The following is an 8,021-nucleotide window of genomic DNA, read 5'->3' on the forward strand; positions in this document are numbered from 1 at the left end:
TGACAAAGGAAAATCAGAGTGGGTTCCACTATTTGTTGCTCTTCATTAGCATGCAGAGTGGACAAATTTTGGACATTGTGGGTCACATCATTCTTGCAAGTATTCACAGATAATAGACTCTCCTTTTTAGCATTGAGAGCAAGACAAAACAATTGACCAATATGTATGTATAAGTTACTAATTAATAAGGTTCGAATTTTAGAATTGAACCCTCTCATGACCCTACTCATAACATCTTCCATGCATTCATCTAATCCACCAAACATGATGCAAATCTTAAAATCATGGTAGTATTCTTTTACAGTCCTACTATCTTTCTTCAAGTTGTCTAATTTTGCAAGCAAATAATCAGCATAATATGCAGGAATGAATGCATCCCTAAAAAGAAATTTGAAGTCTTCCCAAGATTCTAGAACTTTGTTGTGCCTACAAATGTGTTTCCATTCTAGCAAAGCATATTCAATCAAAACATTAGAGGCAATACAAATCTTTTGTTTCTCGAATAGGTCATGCTCATCAAATTCATTATCTACTTTTAGCTCCCAATCAATGTAAGCTTGAGGATCAAACTTACCATCATATAACGACAAGTGTTGAATGACATCCTGAATATGAGGGTCTAGTTTCAACAACTCAAAAATCTCCATATCACCTGCCATGATTAATAGAAAACAAGAAACACAAAAATAATATGTATCCTCCTATCAACTACTAGGATGTGTCAGTTGTAATTCTCTCAAACTCAACTTGTTAAAACAAGCCCTTACAAGTTCTTACCAAGCCAAACAGGAGGTGACATCAACCAACAAGTTTGCAACCGTGGAATAAAGTGTATCGGTGCCGCAACAACAACACCTGTCAAGCTATAGTCAAAATATGTGGAGCTATAGGTGGGCTGAAGCAAGAAAGTACTAGCACCACGTTAGTCACAAAAGCAAGCTGAATAATCATTCAACGGTGGTACTATGCTGGTCCTAGGCTAAACCATCATAGAGACATGAACCTAGGCACAAAGGTAGTCACCGAAAAAGAGCAACTAGCACAACACGAAGAAAATAACAGATTCAACCCCTTCTTTCTTCTCCTTCTCTTGTTTTTTTTCTTTTTTTTTGCAAAGCCCTAAATATTTTGTTTGGTACTATGACAAACCAAATAATAAGGCTATTACACATAGCCCCTTTGAATTCAGATTTAACAACTCTTGTCATTATAGTAGATGCTGAAAGCTCTCGGAACATTGTGGAGCACTCAGAACGAATTTTTCTTAAAGGTTAGATGCATTGGAAAGAAGACAACTTTATCTTTCCTGATTATATTTAAACTCTCAAATCAGACATCATATGGATCTGTGGTGGCAAAAATGAAGCAAAGATGTATATGGTGATGGTGGATCTTGTGGTGACCAAAACATGATAGAACTCAAAACTCTAAAGGACTAGACACTAAGACCAGCAACTCGACACAACCGATGCAACCAAAAACTCAACAAGCCCAAACTAAGCAGTGCTAGCAAAGGCTCAAAGGGTTTATAGGATTGTGGGTAAACTAATCTACTATTTTTTAGCTTTTCTAGACTATAGGAAAAATTAAAAAACAACGAAGGATTCGAAGTCTCTCACTGATAAACCTTGCTCTGATTACCAACTAATATGAACCCGCTTGGGTGAATCCCGATCTTTCGATGAGAGAAGGTGGATAACTCGATTTGGGGATGGAGATGACATTCATGGCCCGACTACAACCATCCAAGGATGTTGTGCCTTAGCAACCGATACAACACCTACAATGGTCGTCACAATCTTGTGGAGCACGATCAACCAAACCACTAGGGTAATTCCTACTAGCAATCAAGGAACAAGCAAGAACAAGTAGAACAAGCAACTCAATTGCAAATATGGAGATGAAAAACCAATTTGAACTCACAAAGTTGGGGTTATGAATCAAGTAGAACGGATGGTCTAGTCAACACACGCGTCTATAAAGAAGTAGCAATGGCTAAACTTTCAACAAAACAAAATCCAACTATTCTTGGCGGTGGCTAAGGGGTATATGAAGGTGGAGGGATGACCACTAGGGTGTTGGGGTCATGCTCCAATCCTAGGACACATCCCTAATGGACCTGACTTGATACACGGCCCATCAGGACAAAATAAGGCGACGTAGCACCTTTGACAGAAAAACCTCTCGGTAGTAATTTGATCATTACAGACGCCTCAGGTAAGATATAGATATGAGTCCAAATCCATATGAAAATAGACTTCATAAGGATTCCATGGAGTGCTTGAACGCCCAAAATGGAGTCCGGATGAGGTCATGGCGGGCGTCGTAATTTGGTGCAGTGTTGCAGTCCGAATCCAGCCCCAAAACGTGTTGGATTTGATCTCTTTCTTTCTTTGGGCCAAAAGTGATGTGGTGTCCTAGTGGAGGATGTTGGGAATACTTGTACTTGGCCCCCAATCAACTTCTTTGGTCCTCTATGCCTTCCATGTGTCTTTAACACTCTTTTTGATCCATGTATGTATTTTTGAAAATGACAATGAACACACATCATGGTGCAGCATCAATTCATCAAATGTATCAAATACAATCGTGGTAAAGGATTGTTTCACCTGTGAATCAAAAGTTGCTAATGTGGTTGTATCTAGGCATGTGATGTGCTCATCATTCTCCCCTTCTTGGCTGCAAGTCATCCTCGACTTGCTCCAATGGCATTCAAAAGTGCTTGCTTTGATGTTGGAACATAGAGCGATGGCTATGCTGCACGGCCACAACCAGCAATGCTCCTTTTCTTCTGGATTATCCTGTTGCATATGGGAAAAACTAGGAAAACTTTCCAAGACATTATTAGTGTTAGTGCAGCCCCCTATTTCATTATGGTGTAGCCCATAAGGATATTTCAGATTAGAGCAAATATAAACTTTATGCACCAAATATTCTCCTTTGCTGTCATATTTGCCAATTGCATGAAGTGAACATTGATTAAAAGTTGGCAAACTAGAATCAAATTTAAGTTTCTCTTTTGGACAATTTAGATTACATAGAATATCAAATTCAATATAACCTAAAGTATTTAAAGAGGACCGCAAATTTAGTTCATCTTGTGCACAAGTAATAGGATGAAAAAACTTTTCTTCAGCATATTTGTATGGTTCCAATCCAAAAGTATCACACTTATTCGCTACTTGTGGCATAGGAGTAAAAGAATCATCAGCACACAAGTCCTCTTTATCATAAGGAACAACAAGTAATTCATTTTGTGACAAAGGAAAATCAGAGTGGGTTCCACTATTTGTTGCTCTTCATTAGCATGCAGAGTGGACAAATTTTGAGCATTGTGGGTCACATCATTCTTGCAAGTATTCACAGATAATAGACTCCTTTTCAGCATTGAGAGCAAGACAAAACAATTGACCAATATGTATGTATGAGTTAAAAATAACAAGGTTCGAATTTCAGAATTGAGCCCTCTCATGAACCTACTCATAACATATTCCATGCATTCATCTAATCTCCCAAACATGATGCAAATCTTAAAATCATGGTAGTATTCTTTTACAGTCCTACTATCTTTCTTCAAGTTGTCTAATTTTGCAAGCAAATAATTAGCATAATATGCAGGAATGAATGCATCCCTTAAAAGAAATTTGAAGTCTTCCCAAGATTCTGGAACTTTGTTGTGCCTACAAATGTGTTTCCATTCTAGCAAAGCATATTCAATCAAAACATTAGAGGCAATACAAATCTTTTGTTTCTCGGACAGGTCATGCTCATCAAATTCATTATCTACTTTTAGCTCCCTATCAATGTAAGCTTGAGGATCAAACTTACCATCATATAATGACAAGTGTTGAATGACATCCTGAATATGAGGGTATAGTTTCAACAGCTCAAAATCTCCATATCACCTGCCATGATTAGTAGAAAACAAGAAACACAAAAATAATATGTATCCTCCTATCAACTACTAGGATGTGTCAGTTGTAATTCTCTCAAACTCAACTTGTTAAAACAAGCCCTTACAAGTTCTTACCAAGCCAAAGAGGAGGTGACATCAACCAACAAGTTTGCAACCATGGAATAAAGTGTATCGGTGCCGCAACAACAACACCTATCAAGCTATAGTCGAAATATGTGGAGCTATAGGTGGGCTGAAGCAAGGAAGTACTAGCACCACATTAGTCATAAAAGCAAGCTGAATAATCATTCAACGGTGGTACTGTGCTGGTCCTAGGCTAAACCATCCTAGAGACGTGAGCCTAGGCACAAAGGTAGTCACTGAAAAAGAGCAACTTCTTTGGTCCTCCATGCCTTCCATGTGTCTTTAACACTCTTTTTGATCCATGTATGTATTTCTGAAAATGACAGTGAACACACATCATGGTGTAGCATCAATTCATCAAATGTATCAAATACAATCATGGTAAAGGATTGTTTCACCTGTGAATCAAAAGTTGCTAATGTGGTTGTATCCAGGCATGTGATGTCCTCATCAGATATCTTATACTATGGTCCTAGCCTCTAGGAAGCTGAAGCACTATTTCCAAGCTCATTGCATTAGGGTGCTATTGGTGTTGGTATTTCTTAATGCAAACAGAAATAATCCTGCAAGCGCATGGAATTATCATTGTGGCATTTCACCCAGAAGTATTCAAGGTATTTTATTTTTCATAGGGAACGGAGGTACTCTTCTAGCTAGTTTGTCCAAGGACAACACAAGGGTAGAGTTGGTAGTGGTTGAGATGGATTCCTATGGTTTAGACTCTAAGGATAGATAAACTCTACTATTACTTGCTTACTTTGGGCATTGGCTTATACCTGGTCTGCCAGGCACCTCTGGCCTATTGCTCTACACCGTACCCAGATGTGGGGGATTACAAGGGACAGACATGGCTATCACCACTTGTCGCCTACCCCTCAACCGTGGAGTACGAGGCAAATGAAGGTAGCCTCTAGCCTAGACACCACGTCTACGCTATCGACTACTACTCTTAGCGGCGTATAGGGTGATCTGTCTTTATTGAGAGCCCTCTACTAGAGTATCCATCATGGGGACAGACGACGAACCTGCAAACAAGTAAGAATAAAGCTTAGCTACTAAAAAGACTTAATTCCATAAGAAACACGAACACTCACAATGCGGGAAAACCCATTGAGGTACCGGTGTTCACCTGAGGTACAAGTTAGGGAGACACCTGACAAGCCTGACTCTTCCCCATAGTCTCCCTCACATCTCTCCCAACTACTCAACTCTAACTAGCTAGGGCCTAAGCCCTTTGGAGTGATGCCCTTGCTCAAGTGTGGTAGCTCTTCTTCCTTGTGTTGTTGTCTATAATGAGGAGGGAGCCTCCTTTTATAGGTGGAGAGGAGGGGGTCCTTAGAAAATGCTTCCTCCTCTCATAGAAAGCACCAAACCGATGTATAGGTTCATTGCTCCTAGACAAAACCACCACACCGACATTAGGCATGGAGGTAAGCATCAACCGACCAAATCTTGGGCCAAATGGGGCTGGTGGGGGTGCAGCCACACCACCATGGCCTGCTCCAAGTCTACCCATCTTCGTTGGGCTACCTCCTGCGATCTTCTGGACTTGGCCTATGCTGGTGTTGCATAGAGTTGAGTTGGTTTGGTTTGATTTTGGGCTCGTCGTCCACTTGTTTTGGTCCCTGGTTTGCTTGGTTGTGGGCCTCCTTCCCCTTTGCCTCATGTCGGGTATCTGTATTATTGTATGTCTTGTATATTTTAGGTATATTTCTTGTGTAATTCCGACATGTCCTCCTACAAAAGATCAAACACCAAAACTTGTAGGAATTGATTAGTTATAAGCCCTAATTCTAAGTTTGGTGTGTTGTTTGGACAGATTTTATATAAATGTTGGTGGTTAAAAGTGTGAGTTAAGGACCGCCAATAATCGGCCCAACTACTGGAAGCTTTGTTCCAAAATAGTGAAGCGATATGGTGAATAGGAAAATGGGCTGCCCAATTGAATGAATACAAAGTTAATTTTGAGCACAGGTCGACGATCGAATCCCAAGTGTTAGCCGATTTTATCGCAGACTGGACCCCTTCCGTTTTTGACACAACCTTACTATTCGAGGAGCCAATATGGACTGTAAATTGTGATGGAGCATGGGGAGCAGTAGGTGTAGGAGTCGCAACCATCTGACACTGCTGAATGGCCCAAAACTTAGATATATGGCCCATCTATAGTTCTTTACTACCAACACCATAGCCGAATACGAAGCCGTACTACTTGTGATAGAACTGCCCAATTCATACAAGCTCAAGAACGGCTATCCCCGTTTAACACGTTGACGCGCACATACTTTCACTTATATAAACCCAGTAGTCCGTCGATTGCCACGAAGGACCTCGATAAATTAACATCACAACCAAGATCGCACGATTAAGCAAATACACATCATATACACGGAGTTGCAATAGAAATAATATTACAAATGGGTTCACAAATAATAGTACAAGTTTGGGTTTTCAAAATCGGTTAAGGGAAACAACATAGCTTTCAAATGACTACATTAATATAAGTTCCAAATACATTGCTAGCATAAGTGACATCCTCTAATAAAAGCATATAAATAAGAACACTATATAGAGTCACCGAGCCCACTAGTAGTTAGCCACCATCTTCAGCAGGCCAAGAATTCACCTGCAACATGGTGGGATAAACCCTGAGTACTTGAATATACTTAGCTAGACTTACTAGTCATAAACCAAAAATAAAGTGACACCAAGGATCATGCAAGGCTTTGTAAGTGAAGCTGGCTTGACAACACTTTGCATAAAAAGCCACAAGTTGAGCTATACATTTTATAATTCGATTCCAAGTTAATTGTAGCTATTCATCTCTAGATTAGCATCTAACCTATGCCAAACATGTGATGTATGATTATGTAGCATAACAATAATAACCATAGCCGGTGTAATATTCCCATGTTCATCATAACCATCAAATTCTATAGTTCAATTACTACGATGCTGGAGCTAGTTAAGTTTCTCACTATCCAGGGAGAGACGATGATTCGAATCGGTTGCAACTAGCTGGGCAGTATTCCTAACACAAACCTAGGTCTACCAGTCATGATAGCCTTAGGTCACCTTTGGTACAACTCAGGTACACATTTCATGGGTTCAATCAGCGTCACACAACCAGGGACAACCTGCTGCCAGGACGATTAGGACTACCCTGCCCTTGGGCTCATGTCTAGCACCCCGCACATCCTTACTACCATCCAGAGTGCGCACTTTGACAGAACGAGGCCTGGCCTAAGTTGAGCTACTCGGCTTTGTGGTCGGAATGAGTTATCCGGCTAGCTAAGTGAGAGGCATGTGTTCAATCTCGATAGAAGTGCCAACAATGGTACGGTCCATAATCAACACGGACAGGACCAACATAGCCAACCCAACACCATTGCATATAAGTTCTTGCCCGGTCTCCACGTAATAACAACCCATGGTTATTTTCCATGATAGCAAATATAGCCAACCGTGCTATGGTATCCACCTATATCTCGTAGGTGATAGGAAATCACCTGACTTCTACCGGTCTAAGCATTGCTAAGCATATGTTTGATCCTAGACCTACATAAGGTTCATGGTATATTTCTAGATAAGGTAGTTCTATGCATCAAGTGGTTCTAATCAACTCCTATAACCTAATGTATCAAATATAAAAGGACTCAAGTTGATATTTGTAAAATATAGGAGGCTTAGAATGCTCTGGGGCTTGCCTGGGATCCACGACAAAGTTAGTTCAGTTAGCTTGCACCATCTTGGGGAACATCTTCCACTCTAGGCATGCACTCCAGGGGTCCTTCCATCTTGGGGATAGGTCCACCAACAGCATCTTCTGGTTCGACTCCATTATCATGTGCTTCATGTTCTCACGTTGTGCATCTAGCGTACCTAGATGAGATGCAACAATGCAAGTGCATGAATGTGAAGAATGGTAACATGAGATGCATCATATAAAAGTATTCTAGACAAGTATAAGGTTACACCTCAA

Source organism: Miscanthus floridulus, chromosome 7 (genome assembly GCF_019320115.1).
Source record: "Miscanthus floridulus cultivar M001 chromosome 7, ASM1932011v1, whole genome shotgun sequence".
Classification (NCBI taxonomy): domain Eukaryota; kingdom Viridiplantae; phylum Streptophyta; class Magnoliopsida; order Poales; family Poaceae; genus Miscanthus; species Miscanthus floridulus.